The 18,418-nt window shown below is 41.5% G+C and overlaps 1 protein-coding gene across 9 annotated transcripts in view; it reads left to right on the forward strand.

Annotated features, from left to right (window-relative positions):
* CHRM2 (cholinergic receptor muscarinic 2) overlaps nt 1-18,418 on the forward strand; it is a 242,997-nt gene that overhangs the window by 111,287 nt on the left and 113,292 nt on the right. The window contains exon 3 of one of the 9 annotated variants that reach the window (XR_012665947.1): nt 12,182-13,968. The exons of the other annotated variants lie outside the window; for them this stretch is intronic. The gene's annotated coding sequence lies outside the window, so the exon portion shown is untranslated. Of the gene's footprint in view, nt 1-12,181; nt 13,969-18,418 lie in introns of those variants that run through there. 9 annotated transcript variants of the gene reach the window in all.

Raw genomic sequence — 18,418 nt, forward strand, 5'->3', positions numbered from 1 at the left:
TTAGCAAATCATATCTTTTCCATTGACACCTTCCATGACATACTTTGTACAAGATTTGTTGCAAATGTATAACAATGGCAATGGCAATGATGTAAATGGTCATATTCAATCACACCAAGGGATAAGCATCTGAGCTTATGGATGTTTATCTGAATCTCTAAACCTTTTGAGACTGGCCCATCAATACAATGGATTGTAATGGTCCTAAACATAAGATCATGGCTTAGTGGCCAGATTCAGCAAGAAGAGACTGAGTTGACTGTAAGGGAATGAGCTCTTATCCACAGATAAATAATAGCAAGGAAAACACAGAAAACAATTAGCCAAAGGAATAAACCCATCCCCTCTTCATACCTCCCTCAGGGAATGGAACTGTCAGTGATGGACTTCCCAATTATCAGAAGAAGGGCAACATTTTAAAAAGGTTTAAGTCCCATTTTCAAATGAGACTTAGTGTGACCCTCTGGCCAGTAAGGAGTTCAGTGAACACTTGCCTTGCCACTCTTAAAGGCTATGCTTCTGTGCCTCACAGTCTTGGCACCAACAGCCAATATACAAGCATGCAGGTCACCTTGGCTTCCACCGCCCAGTTAGTCTTTGTGGGGGACATTTACATCCCTTCCAGTCCTGAGTCCTCCCACAAAAAAATGTCTTTCTCTGCTATGCTCAGCGCCTCTTACTGTAGCACCGTGAAAACCTTATCAAGTTCACTGCTCCTTTAAAGAGACAGTACACAGCAGCTCTTTAACCTAGCTGGGGTTGACAAACCCTCCACTTCAATCAAAGCTCCGAGTTAGTTTCTGGTAAAAATAGAGCAAGTTTATTAACAAAAGGGCAAAGGTTTAAGTGATACCAAGTTTAAGGAATGAGGATAGAAAGGGTTACCACAAACAAAAGTAAAAATACACTACTAAGACCAAAACTTAATTTCAGCAAGTTACAGTCTTTGCCTAAGCAGGTTTCTCACCTATACTCAGATCCCAGAGACTTCACCCTCCCGCCTCTTGGCTGGAGGATCCACTATTCTATGATTTCAGAAGCACTGGCCTCTTTAGCTCTAGTGATGGATAACTATGGGATTCTCTCCCCTTCTTTTTATAGTGCAGCAAACCTTTGCTGTGTCTTCTTTCAAAAGTAAGCTTAGTTAAAGTTTTTCTCTCCTTCTGGGGTGTGAATGCCATGCTGTCTTCTCCCTTGCTTGTTAGCTTTGTTTACCTTATCCTCAAACATATTTTCACTGTCTCTGCCTGATGACTCAGCTGGTCAGATAAGCAAATGCACATTTCTTTATCCAGAGTAGTCTGGATTTATGCACCTCTTGCCAAACACATTTTAAGAACATAATTCTAGCACATATTTATAACTCTTTGTACACACCCTGTATATATACCACACAATGATTTTTGGGTTCAGCATGTTACCAGTTTGTAGCTGATACCTTACATGACATCTTTTAGATACCGATTATGACAAAAGTGTGTTAGGTGGAATGAGTATGTCAGGCCTGACAAGAGTTGCTGACACAGCATTGTGAACCATCAATGTGCCTCTGTGTCACACTTAGGAACCTAAGTCTCAGTGAAAATCAGTAGGATCTAGGTTTCCAAGTGCCTAAATTACTTTCAAAATGTGACTTAGCACCTAAAAGACTTTAGGAGCCTTTTGAAAATTTAACGCATGTTGCAAGACATGCTTGAGAGGGGTGCTGAATTCCCTCTACCGAACAGAACCAATCATTGATCTTCCTGCAGTTAGGCATGGCCCCCCACACAGCCAACACACATGTTACATAAAGGCGAAGTTAAGTAAGGGTTGTGACATACTGTGAATATTAGGGATGGTTTTTCAAGCCAACCATTTTTAATGGTTTTTCGAGCTATGAAGAAATGGTTGCAAATAATTATTCCCTATTGTCTGACATTTTGCAAGTTTTCCATTAAAAGATCCAAAACAAAATATTTTCATTTTGATTCAAATAAAATTGATATTGTAAGTTTTCAGGTTTGGGAGGTTTTGGTCACTTTCCACTGAGGAAAAAGTAAAGGGAAGGGAAAAAAAGGAAGGGGGGGGAGGACTGAAAAAATATGAATTTAGCCTCCCTTAGAGTATAATAGAAATGGGAACATCGTTTAAAATAATTTAATCAGAAATCAGACAATTTCAGGAAAAATGTCAAACTATTTTTTTTGTTCAAAAAAATTCCATTTTTGACCAAACCTAGTAAATACTTACACTCCCTCTCCTCTCCTGATCCCTCACTTCCATCTCATTCAGTCCCTCTTGCCTTCTCTTCATCCGCTCTCTTTCCTCTTCCACTCCTCTCTTCACTCCAGCGCCCTTTTGCGATTAACTCTCTCCTCTCTTCCTATCCTCATTCACTCTCTTCTCTCTCTCCTCATCCCTCAGTCTGTCCTTCTCCAAGCGCACAGTGTTGCCCACCACTCATTCTTGTGTCACTTGTAGCCAGGGCTACTTTCGCCTTGTGGTGGCAGTAATGGCTGAAAAGCGGTTGTGCTGTTGTGTGGCATGACAGGATGGATTTATTCACAGACATGCCACCCCTAAAAAAGTTCAAGTGCCAACATTGGCTAAGTCAAGCTCAGTGCAAAGTGTGTGGATGTGGTGGGGGACATGAAGGTGGAGGGAGGCTGTATTAATGTAGATGGAATAAAGGGAGCCCAGGAGTCAAAGATGTTAACATGAACCTGAAACTGTTCAACGTGAAACAGTTTTAAACAAGGTTCGGGGTTTCATATACATAGAACTCAGCCTGCTCAGGACCATAACAACATTATTAAAAATCCTTTAAGCCCTCCATTAAAGATCCAGAGAAGAAGGAAAATCAGTTAAAGCATTTGAAATGTAAAGAATTAAGGCTTTTATTTTAACAACATTCCTTGTTTCCTTTCCCTATGGCTGTAGAGAGTCTTTAAAGAAAAAAAAACCCAACCCTTGTTCTATAATCTTTTCAATGACAATAACTGTTCTTTTTGGGAAAGGAGAAGAAGTTAGTTGAGATGGTGGGGAGCTATTGTTGTTGCTGCTGTTGTTAAAGTCCAGACCCAATTTCTAGAAAACAAAACAAGCCAAACACACAAAAGGGAGAAGAAAAGAACAGCAAAGACAGAAAATGCAGCTTTTCTCTCAGGTATGACTCACTTGCAAGCTCACTGCTAGAAAAACACAGGCACAGCACATGGTCTTATCAGCCACTTTGAGACCTGGCACACTTGTTCCAGCACCAGGCTGTTTGGAAGATTTGTTTTTAGCTGCCTGTTTTTGGTCATAGGCTCATGACAGTGTTGCAAAATATACCATCTTGGCCAGCTAAACCGGAGTCCAATTAGACAGAAGGCAAAAGGAGAAGTATAGGAAAGAGAAGACATAAGGTAGGGAATGAAAAGGACACATGGTGGCAGGGTGGGGAAGGAGAGACACAAAGGGTAGATTTATACTACCGCTTAAGTTGAATTAACTTATGTTGCTCACGGGTGTAGCGCTTCTAGTGTAGACCTGCCCAAAGTCTCAAATACCAGGTGGTGTTTGGGAGTTAGCTGGAGCCAGTGGAGGTGGCAATGTCATCTGGGACCCTCTCTCTGGCCCAGTCTGGTGAGGATATTTCTCAGAGTGAGGATGAAGAAGGTCTGGGGACTCAGGAAACAGTGGGGGTGGCCGCCATGATGCTGTAGCTTGCGCCGCCTTCTCCATTTTTTGTTTTTTCATCAGTCACTGTCACTGTAGCCAGCTTTTCCCCCACATAGATGTTTCTTTTTAAGAACCCCAAAAGGGAGTATTGGGAGGAATAGTCCATTCTCTGATTATTTTATCCACCAATAGGCCTAATTTCCAACACACCAATATTGGTTCTTTGATTTCCGGTTCTCTATTCCTCTTGTTTACCAGTCAGAATCTTAACATAGTCCTTGATTGGTATTAGTCAATCCCTTTCTGTTTAAATTAATTCAGCCTCTCTGTCTCCTTCTTACTTTAAAAAAATATATAGATAGATATAGATATAAAAAACAGGTCATTGCAACAATTTATGAACTTTCACTCACTTTTTACAGTTGAGCTTAAAATTAGGATAAATTTGTAGGCACAGTTATCGCAACAATGATTTATCCCCAAGTAAATTACTTTTCCAGACTGGATTTGATTTCCCATAAATTTGCTCCAGTGTGGAAGAACCTCTTTAATGAGTTGTTAGGTAAATATGGAACTAGACTGAGAGAATTAGGTCATGCTGGTGACATTCCATATAATGAGAGTAAAGTGAAAACTCAGATAGCATAACTTATAGCTTAGCAGTATTCTCCACCTCAGAAATGTTTGCAAGGGAGAGGGGACCTGAATCAAGGGACTAGAAATGGCGCATAAGCAAGACTTCTCAGAGACACCAGCCAGAGGAAGGGAGCAAGGACTAAAGGACACACAAATAGAATTATAACATATTAATAAAAACAACTCTGATGACATTAGTGCAAGAGATGAGAAGGCAATCTCACCTTGTATGGGCCAATGTCCAGCAATGAGGCTGACATAGCAAAGCCAATCACAACGCAGTGGCATATTATATGCCAACCACTGTCAACTTTAAATCATCCTTTCAAGGTTTTTTTTTTTTGGTAAATTCTTTTTAAAAAACTCAGTTTGGACTAGATTTGCAGGCAACCCACCATAAGGGGCATTGCCGAGGTGCACCATCACCCCACCAGGAGACATTGTGTCTCGGAGCTGCCACTGTTGAACTGGGTGATAGTAATTTGAAAAAAATATTTTTATGGAGTACAGCATAATCTCCACCAACCCACATGCATCCAACCAGTGCCAGTGGCCAGTAAGTGGTGACATAAAGGAGGGCTCTACATAATCACAGATCACTGCCTCACATGATTGAGGAGCTGGAATGCAGCCCCTGGATATGAAGGGCTGCAATCTAGGTAACTTAACATGGGTCACAATATAGCTCTTTCTTTGTAGCAATCTAATCTGCTCTTCCCTGTCCATCTGTATTGTGTCACTCAGAACCATATCTAAAACTCTTCAAAGTTGGAATTGGAAATAACCCCACTGGAAGCCTGACATGTATTTTCCTTTACTCTTTCACATTCACATGAGTGTGGTGTCATAAAGTTTTTCATGGATGCAAGGCTGCACATGTTGATTGTTGCTGTAGACAAACTAGGTAGGTCAAATATTGATCTGAGCAATCTTTACAGTGTCTCTCAACAAAAATGAGGAATGAGCCCTGGGCTATTTCCTTGAGTGTTGTAGTCCTGAGTACAAAGATGCTGTATATGTCTTTAACATGGATTTACAAGGTCAGAAACAGTCCCCAAATCATCTGTTATTAAGCTGTTCCTGTAAAGTATTATATTTCTGGTGACCATAGAATAACGGGCTTGGTCTTCTCCCTTTAGTGAATGATTCATATTCAGAGCTAAGGTATGGTACTTTGTTAACCAAAACCTCAATGTGTTATGACCAATACTGGTAGCTCTGAGTCAGAGCCAGAATTACCCTTGCAAGAATATTTTAAATCTGTAGTGGAGAATAATTCAATTTGACTGCAACCACAATCTATGTAATTAAAAGCAAATCAGGTACCAGTTGTTTACCGAGATGTAACACAGCCAGAGAGTTATAGGGCTTATTAAAAATGTAACAACTGTGAATGAAAAAGGCTACATCTACAGACAAACTGCTAACTGAATTTTCGCTCCTCAAAGAAACTACAAACATTCAGGTTCTCGTCTCACAAAAATGGGAGATAATTGTGCAGGCTCATAGCAAAGAATCACAAAGCAACAGTAATAAGAACACCCTATCTGTTATATCACATCTTCCATTTGAAAAATGCAAAGCACTTTACAAAAATGGGTAGTATCCCCATTTCACAGATGAAAGAACACAAGCTGTAGGATGCTGCTCTCCCATCCTTCCCCAAGTTATTTAAACCTTTTGAACTGCAACACCTGCCTGGAAATCTTTCAAGAACAGATTTTGTCATGAGGATTCTGGTCTCTCCTATTTCTAGTAGGATAGGAAATACAGTACCATTAAACAATGGTCACAACTGGGAACATGACCTGCAGAGGTACTCAAACATAAAAAGTTATTAAGTTGTGCACACTTTTTTTTAGTTTCAGAAATGGGTTTGAGTTTGGTTCAACTTCCTAGTGAAGATTAGGGTCAGTTCTTTTATCTGAGCCAGTTTTCTCCATAGTTCTAAACTGAATCTGCACAGATTTGTGGAAAGGAAAGTAAGTAACATCCAGAATGAATGGATATGGTAGATGTAGAAATGGACGCCATTTCCAGGTTCTCCAGAATTCAGTGAAAAAGTGACTAAAGTACATTGTGGAACAACAGAATGTCTTCAGATAACATTCTACAGAAGATTGTTCCAGAAGTAGAACCTAGATATAGTATTATAGCTGATACCTAAATAACACATTGATTGGTGAAAGACAAAACGAAAGAGAGAGAGAGAGAAAGCATGTTCAATTTATAGATTCCCAAACAGGAGACCAACATGTATAGACATCCAAACTATAATAACATTATAAGATATTATTTAGCAAGCTCCAGCTAACTATTTTCAAAACACAGAGCAAAATCCACCTTTTCGCAGCCTACCTGTAAGAAGAGATACAGATAAGCAAAGATGAGGGAGGGTAAAGAAAGGAAGGAACAGGAGTGGGCAGAATTCCAAATTTAAATAAGTGTCCAAATGATTTAAAATCCACCTCAAGTAAAATATTTTGTTTTTCTTCTTATTGTGGTTGTTATATGGAGACAATATTGACTGGTGTTCTATAAATACAATAGATGGATAGATTAGATGATATCCTGAAGAATAGATATTCAAAAGCACCACCTCCCTTCAGTGGGCATAATTTGCACCTGCACAAGTTGCAGATGCTTCCCCCCCCCCTCCCACACACACCCAGAATGAATGATGAGTGCCAGTTTTAGCAGTTGGACCACTACCTATCTAATTTGCATCTGTCTGTCTATAAAATGTTAACTTGCTAAGGTCTAGAATGGAACAGATTGGGACCTCTACTTACTGTAAACTCAGAAGTGGAGCAAAGTCAGCTCCATGTGCAGTAGGTGTCAAGTTTAATCTGATAATGTCACGGAAAACCTGGTGGCTGAACTTTGTGACTTTGTCCTCACCCATAACTATTTCACATCTGGGGACAATGTATACCTTCAAATCAATGACACTGCTATGGGTACCCGCACGGCCCCACAGTATGCCAACATTTTTATGGCTGACTTAGAAAAACGCTTCCTCTGCTCTTGTCCCCTAATGCCCCTACTCTACTTGCGCTATATTGATGACATCTTCACCATCTAGACCCATGGAAAAGAAGCCCTTGAGGAATTCCACCATGATTTCAACAATTTCTGTCCCAAATTCAACCTCAGCCTGGACCAGTCCACACAAGAGATCCACTTCCTAGACACTATGGTGCTAATAAGCGATGGTAACATAAACACCACCCTACACCAGAAACCTACTGACCACTATATTTACCTACATGCCTCCAGCTTTCATCCAGACCACACCACACGATCCATTGTCTACAGCCAAGCTCTACGATACAACCGCATTTGCTCCAACCCCTCAGACAGAGACAAACACCTACAAGAGCTCTATCAAGCATTCTTACAACTACAATACCCACCTGCTGAAGTGAAGAAACAGATTGACAGAGCCAGAAGAGTACCCAGAAGTCACCTACTACAGGACAGGCCCAACAAAGAAAATAACAGAACGCCACTAGCCATCACCTTCAGCCTCCAACTAAAACATCTCCAACGCATCATCAAGGATCTACAACCTATCCTGAAGGACGACCCATCACTCTCACAGATCTTGGGAGACAGGCCAGTCCTTGCCTACAGACAGCCCCGCAACCTGAAGCAAATACTCACCAGCAACCACACTCCACACAAGAGAACCACTAACCCAGGAACCTATCCTTGCAACAAAGCCCATTGCCAACTGTGTCCACATATCTATTCAGGGGACACCATCATAGGGCCTAATCACATCAGCCACACTATCAGAGGCTCGTTCACCTACACATCTACCAATGTGATATATGCCATCATGTGCCAGCAATGCCCCTCTGCCATGTACATTGGTCAAACTGGACAGTCTCTACGTAAAAGAATAAATGGACACAAATCAGACGTCAAGAATTATAACATTCAAAAACCAGTTGGAGAACACTTCAATCTCTTTGGTCACTTGATTACAGACCTAAAAGTTGCAATTCTTCAACAAAAAATCTTCAGAAACAGATTCCAATAAGAGACTGCTGAATTGGAATTAATTTGCAAACTGGATACAATTAATTTAGGATTGAATAGAGACTGGGAGTGGATGGGTCATTACACAAAGTAAACTATTTCCCCTTGTTTATTCCCCCACCACCACCCCCCACTGTTCCTCAGACGTTCTTGACAACTGCTGGAAATGGCCCACCTTGATTATATCACTACAAAAGGTCTTCCCCTCCCTCCCCCCGCTCTCCTGCTGGTAGTAGCTCTCCTTAAGTGATCACTCTGGTTACAGTGTGTATGGTAACACCCATTGTTTCATGTTCTCTGTGTATATAAATCTCCCCACTGTCTTTTCCACGGCATTCATCCGATGAAGTGAGCTGTAGCTCACGAAAGCTTATGCTCAAATAAATTTGTTAGTCTCTAAGGTGCCACAAGTCCTCCTTTTCTTTTTAAATTTAATCTGCACATTCTCCTATGGTTCAGAGGATTACACATTGGCCTCGGTAAATTCTGCACCAGAGGAACATATTGCAGCTTTTGACCATCTGCAGCTATTTCACTCTATTGCCCATTAGCTTTCTGATCACTGTGTTTATTTCTTAGTATTTGTCTTTTCTGTTCAGTGTTCTTTCACAGTATCTTTAGTTTCTAGGTGTAGGGTTGTTTCTCAGATTTGATTCATGCACAAACCCTTTTTCCTGCCCTTCTTCTGGAGTGGAAGACCAAAGGGATTTTACCTCATGATTGGAGAGATTCAGTTGCTACCATATGACCACTGGCATGAGCAACCACCATCTGTTCAGTGGAGCTGTTGAGATGAGTGTCTAGAATAGTGCCAGAGTCGAGTGGTTCTGATAATCAGAATCAAAACTGTTCACAGTAAAGGGTCAGTTTCATCAAATTTCCTATTTTGAAAAATTTTTGAGAAAAAAAATTGAAATTGTAGAAATGCCGAGGTTTGACATTTTTTAAACGAAAAAGTTCAGTTTTTCAGGTCAAAATGACTTTTTTTTTCAGAATGTAAATTAATTTATAATAAAAATCAAATAAAATACATAAGGTTGATATAGAAATGAAACATTTCAAAATTATTGAAACAAAATATTTCTATTTTGTTTTTGTTTAGCAAAACTTTTCAAGATTTTGACTTTTTGTTCCAGTTTGAGACTGGGGAAAAAAATGAACTCTCAAAAATTACTGTGGGACAGGAAAACAATTTCCAGCCCAGTTCTAGCTGTAGCTGAGTGAACACTATAAGAAACTTTGCAGCCAGGAAGCCAACAGAATCAAGCACCTCTCTGAACTGATGAGAATATGTAGCTGTTGATGTAGCAGTTTCTTGGCACAATTCTATTTAAAATGATTGAGATCCTGGTGAAAGCAGTGGCTGAGAGCAAAATCCTCCTTCAGGATTCAATGAGTTAGTTGGCTTCTGAGGCATAGGACAGCTGGATGCTTTCTGTAGCTGGTGAGAAAAGCATCTAGGGGAATTTCAGCTATCTGCTATCAGTAAAGCTGGTGTATGTGAAGAGACTTTGAGCTTGGCTAGATGACAGATGAGTGCTGTGCGGTGTTGTGAATAGGGAAATCACTGATAACAGCTAAATGCTAGAACCAGTTCCCATTAGTGTAAATGGAAAGACTCCCATTGACTTCAGTGGGAGTTGGTTTGAAACAGCTATCAGCAATATTGTTGTGGTCTGCAGAATCACTGTGGGATTTTGTGGGTTTCTGCAGAATTCCCTGGGACTCTGTGGGAACTCTGTGTGATTTCAAGAGATCTGGAGTGATTCTCTGACACAGCATAGGACCATTCAGGCCTTTGCCTGACTTTTTGGCATGCTATGTGATGTTACAGGCAATCCCTGGAGAAACTCTATATACTGCTTGAAACCTTAAAGTATTTTTGTTTGTCATCATTATTTCACATCCAATAGTCCTGCAACCTTCGAGGTACCATAATCTTTGAAACCAATAAAAAACGTCTTTTGTTGTTTGTTTAGCTCCATCTATGGAAGTTTTTCGTAACATCTTCAGTTATGTCATGAATTAGCTCCAAGTATTGTGAGCAAATTGGGTATCAGCTTGAGTCAGCTTTCCGAATCCCCCCCCCCAACCTGTGGCTTTTTTCACCTGCCAGCCAGGGACTTGGAGTAGTTCTAAGAAGATTTCTCTGTTTGATATCACAGACATGATACACGGCTTGAGGATAATGAAGTGCTTTAAATCCAGTTCCTACTTGGCTGCTGAGGGAGTGTTTACCTGTCATGGCACAAATTATTCAAGGAATATCTCCTTGGAATCTGGTATTGTTCCATCTAATCTTAAAAGAAGCTTAAATACCTCCTTCGCTGAGGAGAATTTTCCTTGGCAGCTGAGGATATGACTAATTTTCATCAGGTTTCTAATTTAAGTATTCTGTCTACAGTGCTCAAAGAAATCATTTATATTCGGATACAAACTCATTTTGTTCAGCTTAGTGTATAGGAAGAATTCCTACACACTAGGAGATGGCAGGGCGGCACAGAGCTTGCTCTGGTGAAGTGAGTAGAATGACCTGAGGGGCCTGGTGTAAATCGAGGGAGCTTAGGGTTCTCGCCCATCCAGATTTTACCCAGACAGTCCAGTTTTTGGTTTCTGTATCTGAGTACCATTTGGGGTTGCCAGGTGCCCAGTTTTCAACTGGAAAGTCCAGTCAAAAAGGGGACCTGGCAGTGTCCAGTCAGATGTACTGACCAGACACCAGAAGTCTGGTTACTGCGGGGAGCGGAGAGTTGCCGTGTCATTAACCGATATCAGCCCCTGTTCAGCCAGGGCCACCTCCTACCAGCTGGCAGGCTCCTTGTCAGGCTGCAGCAGCTCCCATCCCAGCCCCAGAGCAGAGGGAGCCCACCTGGGAAGGGGGGCACGGGAGGAAAGTGAGGATGATCCAGCAAGTGACGGGGGAGAGGAGTGAGCGATGGGGGTGGGGACCTTGAAGGAAGAGTCTAGGAAAGGGGGCGGGGCCTCGAGGGAAGAGGCAGAGCAGGAGCAAGGCCTTGGAAGGATGAGGCAGAGCAGGGGCAAAGCTTTGGGGGAGACGAGGTGGGACGGGGCGGGTCTTCGGGGATCCAGTTACCAACAATTTTTAGAAAGGTGGCAAGCCTAACGTAGCTCCAGTGAAGGAACTGAAGGGGTAGGCCTTAGTTTTATTAGCATTTGCTGCAATTGCTAATGACATTCTTCTGAGACATTTACCATCTGTTGTCAGGCGCCACTTTGATTTGGTTTAAGTCCTATCTGCAGCATCAAACAGTGATGGTTATCATGGGTCAAATTAAGACCAGGCCTACTCCTTTGTGCGTTGATGTATCTCAAGGTTCAGTATTAGGATCACTCCTTTTCTGTAGCCACATGTTGTTATATTTAGGATAGGGGTTGTTTTCATGTACTTCAGTTCTTTATTTTCATTGCTTCACAGATGTGACTCAAATCCACTGACACCTCAGGATTCCATCAGCTTGCCAGGCTGAGCTTTCTTTCAGCATATCCCACTGGAGAGAATGCATAATTTCATTAAAATTTGAAGCAAAATAAAGATTTTTCTAGCTGGTTCCAACCATCTGTTGTGTGGTGCATTCAGCCTGGTGATACATTTATTTGAGCCCAGCTCCTGTTACAAAGAGCTTGAGCACAGATAGGATATGTCAATACATTTTGTAAATCCTGTACCATGTACCAGGCCTAAGTAACCAGGGTGGCCCCAAAGACACTGGAGAACAAGGGAATTCTCCACCACAGGCTGCAGACCAGCAGCAGAGCTGCTGCATGGCTTTGCCTGCGCTGGCGTCCGCCACTCTGGTATCACTGCTTTGCTTTTTTGTTCTTCATAATGCAGGATCCATAAGCCTTGCTCCTCCCTTTGCCATTGTCTGCCCCGGCCTCCAGACCCTAACGCATGGAAATGCATCGAGAGCCCTCACAAAGCTGGCTTGCCTGGATAGAATTCATGAAAGGAGATCCCCAGCTGGTGCAAATTGTCTTAGCTCCATTGAAGGATTTGCCTCATGGTGTGTAAACCATCTGCATGGGTAACTGAAATCTTGCTTCCTCAAACTACAGTGGAACCATACCATTCCAGGATGTCTGAGGCCCTCTGATGTCATGGAGAGCGGGGCAGGATTCAAGCTTTTGAAATGAGAACATTTCTTATCAGAATATTGCCATGCGGAGACCTTCACTAAATTACTGTACAATACTTTCAACTTGTCAAGATCTGACTGCTGCAATTCTTTTGTCTGCTGTGGTCCCATTTACGGTTTTGTCCAGAATGCAGTAAGCACAGAATGCAGCAGCCAGTAGTTTTACAGATGCTCTCATGGTTGAACATCACCAGGATGAATAATGTGTTTTAAGACCCGAATATTGTTTCAAGTTCTGTATTAATTGAAATATCTACGATTTTCTAAGCCTCTTCAGTGACAGATGCACAATTCCCCATTAATTTCAGTGGGAGTTGTGCATCTAAATCCCCTAGACAGTTTTGAAAATCTCAGCCTTACTATTTACCTTTCAGATTTGTGGCACTTAATGATCGTGGCTCTTTACAGCTGCAGAGATACTTTTGAATATCGCAGACTCTTTTTTAAAAATAGGGAACTCTGATACAGATGCATGCTGGTGCTATAATTTAATTGATCTGACCTGTGCTCAGATTGCTCCAGAGAATGTATTTTTGGGGAACAAGCATTGATTCTGTTCCTTGGCTTCCCTGTGCAAGTTAAAATGTGCACTGTTTTTCTCAAAGTGGAGAATCCCACATCTCTGCCACCTAGCTATTGTTGATTTTCTAAAAATGGCATTTCCTCTCGATTCCCATTGTGGGCATGAGTATTCTAAAGTAAGGACTATACTGGTCAGGAAAAACTTCTTTCTATTCAAAAGGTCAAAGGTAACCAATTGTCACAGAAATCACTCTGTCACATGCATGCTTTGCTGTTTGGCTGATTCCTGTCAACCATGCTGATTAGGATATTTCGGTGACTTAAGTATTTGACTATGTACCTTAGTGATCCATTGAATTATACTCAAGATCATTCTCTTTTCCCTGACTGTGACACCGATGTAGAATCATCATTTTCATTGTTATTTGATTGTAAGCAATATTTTATCAGTATTCAGAGATGGAGGCTGTATTATTCTATACGCTCTTTCTTTCTCATCTGTGGCTCTGTAAAATAAAGCATAACAAAAAGGAAATGTGTTCCAGGGGCATTTGCACTAACAGAAATGAGTTACTTGAATGTCTCAGGAAGTAGTGGACCCACTACAGAGCACAACAATGGTTGAAGTAAGTTTGTTTAAAAATTCAAAGCCCAGGTTTTCAAAAACCTGGTGAAGCATCATTTGAAATCCAGAAAGGTGGTGGGAGCTGCTGGATGGAAATAAGGCCATGTATTTAGGTGACAAAATATGGACTTAGTGGCCTAACTTTATGTTCCTCTTTTTGAACATCTCAGTCCAAATTAATATTTGCAGAGCAATTTTTGAAATCACTCATTTGAACGTTGAGCTCCTCGGATTCACCCAGATCTAATTTCACCATCAGTTCAAAAGGGCTAGAGATAAAGAGCAAACTACAGTGTCAATGAGAGCATTATAGAGCTGGACAGAAACCAGATTTTCTGTCTGATGGGAAATTCCATGATTTTGATTTTATTTTTCCATTCTGCAACACAGTGAAAACAAAAAAATTGAAATTACCCTGGAAATGAAATTCCAGGGGAAAAAATTCATTTTGGGTCAATCAAAACATTTTAGTTTCAGTAAAATCAAATGTTCCATTGCAATTTTGACTTTTAAAAAATGATATGCTGTACTATAAATACACATATATATATATATATATATATATATGAAATAGAAAGTAGTTTCAAAATGGAAAATTGAAGCATTCCATTCCAAAAACATTTCAATTTTTCATTTCAGCCTTATTGGAATGCTCTGTTCCATCCCTCCTTCCAAAATAAATATTCACCACAAAATGTTTCACTTTCAACTAATCAGCATTTTCTGACGGAAAAACATTCTGCTGGAAAATTTCTGGTCAGCATTATTTTTCCTTTTTCATTGTTGGCATTCTATGTCCTCTTTTTGTCCAGGCCCCTCATTAAAGGCTTTTATAATTGCACAGTTCTCCATCCCACTGTAACTATTCCCATTCCCAAGCCGACATGATTTTTGGCAGCGCCCCAAGGGCTGTCATCTCCTAAGCCTACCCCCAAAAGGATCCCAGCAAATAAAAAAGAATGTTTGCTCATTCTTTCCTTCCCTTTCCTTTTCCGTCCCTCTTTGAGATGCAAAAGGGAAATGAACAGGAGTCCATTTGGAAGGCAGTGAGGTTGCAGTCTCGTTTTTCAGAGCCTTGTGCTTGTAGCTGAACTAAATGTCAGGTGAAATGCCACAGAACCAGTCAATGTTGAAGGCATGAGGAGAACAACAATAGCTTCTTCCCCTCTCCTTAAAGTTACAGCTCACGTTTGCCTCTCAATCCCTAAAAACAAATCCACAATAACACTTTCTCCTTTCTACTGCTTCCTGGGCATTTGGTGTCCCATAATCACAGCCACCTAGATTTTCAGAGTCCTCTTCCAACCTTACATGACATAGGAAAAATAACCAATCTTCTCTTTTTTCAGATTTCCACATCCAAAGTGCTCTGAATAGTTTATTTTCATTGAAGTCAACAAAATTACACCAGTATACAACTGAAGTAATCCAGTGGTAAATCAGACCCTAAATTTTTAATTTCCTTTCTCCAAATCCCCTCTACTCTGTAAACATCTATCAGGTGCCTAAAGCTGCACACAGTAGTCAAGGTACAATCTCACCCTCTAGGATTGGATTTGACAATCTTCTCACTACTCTATGGAAGAAGGATTCTCTGTATACAGGGAGAAGGACACCTCTCAATCATGGTGTATGTTTTGCTCCAGGAGGCAAAGTCCAGTTTTACAGACCAAAATGATTAGATGAGGTTTGCAAGTTTACCTTGTATTTTTCAGGTTTGCCCAGTGGAGTAAACAAGCAAAAGCAAACTGGAAGTGATGTTCACAGGTCAAAAGGGGAATGCAAATGCTTTCATGATCATACAGATGGTCAAATACTCCACCACAAAGTAACAGCTTCTGGAGAAACTTTTAAAGAACAGACACTAAATAGGGTATCCTGATCCTGACAGGGGCCTCTGGGCACAATAATAATAATAATAATGAAGAAATAACTCATTAATAGTCAGAGCCTTATGGAAACACCAGCTTCTTCTCTGGAACTTCCCACAACTAGAGAGACTGTATGTTGCCAAGACCAGGCTTTCCCTTGTGCAATTTTAAGTTCAGATCATTGTGCTAAAGTCAGTAAATTAACCAGTTTTAGATTATTGGCACAGAGGTGAGCAAGATGTAGTTAAATGCTGTACAAATCCCCAAGCCCAAAAGGGGGAATTAAGGCAGTAACAGTGATGCAGGCATTGCCACCTATTCATATACCACTCCCCACTGTTCCTACGGGAGTGTTTTTATTTTTACTTTATTTCTGCTATAGCCAGAGACAGAATGAGCTTTTGTTCTGTTAGTTTTATGGGACTGTGCTCTGTTTACAGTTTAAAGACGAGCAGCGATTTCTTGGTATGTCTTTAACTCCCTCTTGGGGGGAGCCGGGGAAACCAGGGTCAGGAGACCCCTGGGAACACAGTCCTTGAAGAAAACGTGCTGTTCAGGGGCCACAGGGAGACAGAAGTGAGGAGGATGGGCCAGAGTGCAGAGGCAATAGCACTCCGTAGAGATGCCTCCAGTCCTGACTCTGGCAGATTCCCTGGGATAAGTCGTACAGGGAAGACTTTGTCCTTTTGTTGTTTTGGAATGTTCCAGGAACTTTTTACCAAAAGCAAAGGGGAAATTTGTAACCTCTCTTAAATTCTGCAATGAAGTTTACCAAATGTGGCTAGTTGACTGGCAAAATATTTTCACTACTGGCACCTGCTGGAAGACAGGATATTGGACTAGATGACCATTGATGTGACTCAGTATGACCATTCTTATGTTCTAACTGGTGCATGGAATAAAATGAGACCCAGTAATGATGCAAACTGGAGATTAGTGCAAACACACCAAGACCCATTCTGACTGACAGAACAAATCAAATCTCTTCTTCATGAGTCTGTGGGGGAAAATATGAATTTTTTTCTGCTTGTGTTTTGAGGACTGAATCCTGAAAGATGCTCAGTACTTTGGCCCCAAATCAGTCATACATTTAAGCTTCTGTGGGTAGTTCCATTCCAGTCTAGGGCTCTGGTTTTCAATCTGTTGTCTGCAGACTCCCAGGGTCCGCAGGCTATGTTTAAGATTTCCAAAGGGGTCCACACCTCTAGCCAAAATTTTTAGGGTTCTACAAGTAAGAAAAAGTTGAAAACCACTGGTCTAGAGCAAAGCACATCATGGGAGTGTGATTCACAAGTATGTTTCATTTGCTAATAATAATGCTGGTGAGGCGATGCACTTCAGATACTAGTCTTTTCTCCGTGTATTCAGATTTTTGCCTGTCTTTTCAGGGTCTGTATTGTACTAGACTGAATTTCACCAGTTTGCTTCATTGTGCAAACTGCAGTTCCCATTCATAGTGAACCTCAGTTTATACGTACAAATCCACTCCTCAGAACCCTGACTGAATATCTCAGCTGGATGCAAGGAGAGTCAGTAGGACAGTAGGAAGAAATCTTTCCTCCCAAGAACTGTGCTGTAGCTATGGAGGTGCTCTGCGCAGGCTACTCCAACATCTGCCAAGCAAGAAGGCCTGGAGAGTTTATGTAATAGCGGAAGTTCTGACCTCATCCCCATTACTTCAGCAGCCTGACCCTACTCTGCCTCCACCAACCACTACTACCACTTCCCACTCAGGGAGCTGGGGTTTGTGTCACGCCAGGAGTACACACCCACTGCAGCCTCACTAAATCCATCAATTCTGCTCCCAACCTGTGTACAACAACTAGTGTCAAGGGGAAGGGATGGGAATGATTTACTGCATAGTGAAGTTATTCGGCAGAGATGGGGGATGTGGAGGAAAGATTTCACTACTAAAGCTTTCCAATTAACTCATTAACATATGCATTTTTACATGTGAATTTTCATTGCACTGGACATTTTCACATAGTGATCATGGTGTTTACAAACCATAAAGCCACATGTTTAAAAATCATAATCCTGAGAATTTATCCAATTACCTTTCATGTCAAAAAGTGAAATGAATCATAGAATCATAGAATATCAGGGTTGGAAGGGACCTCAGGAGGTCATCTAGTCCAATGCCCTGCTCAAAGCAGGACCAATCCCCAATTAAATCATCCCAGCCAGGGCTTTGTCAAGCCTGACCTTAAAAACTTCTAAGGAAGGAGATTCTACCACCTCCCTAGGTAACGCATTCCAGTGTTTCACCACCCTCCTAATGAAAAAGTTTTTCCTAATATCCAACCTAAACCTCCCCCACTGCAACTTGAGACCATTACTCCTTGTCCTGTCCTTTTCTACCACTGAGAATAGTCTAGAACCATCCTCTCTGGAACCACCTCTCAGGTAGTTGAAAGCACCTATCAAATCCCCCCTCATTCTTCTCTTCTGCAGACTAAACAATCCCAGTTCCCTCAGCCTCTCCTCATAAGTCATGTGTTCCAGACCCCTAATCATTTTTGTTGCCCTTCGCTGGACTCTCTCCAATTTATCCACATCCTTCTTGTAGTGTGGGGCCCAAAACTGGACACAGTACTCCAGATGAAGCCTCACCAATGCCGAATAGAGGGGGACGATCACGTCCCTCGATCTGCTGGCTATGCCCCTACTTATACATCCCAAAATGCCATTGGCCTTCTTGGCAACAAGGGCACACTGCTGACTCCTATCCAGCTTCTCATCCACTGTCACCCCTAGGTCCTTTTCCGCAGAACTGCTGCCAAGCCATTCGGTCCCTAGTCTGTAGCGGTGCATTGGGTTCTTCCGTCCTAAGTGCAGGACCCTGCACTTATCCTTGTTGAACCTCATCAGATTTCTTTTGGCCCAATCCTCCAATTTGTCTAGGTCCCTCTGTA

This window comes from Caretta caretta, chromosome 1, assembly GCF_965140235.1.
Source record: "Caretta caretta isolate rCarCar2 chromosome 1, rCarCar1.hap1, whole genome shotgun sequence".
Taxonomy (NCBI): domain Eukaryota; kingdom Metazoa; phylum Chordata; order Testudines; family Cheloniidae; genus Caretta; species Caretta caretta.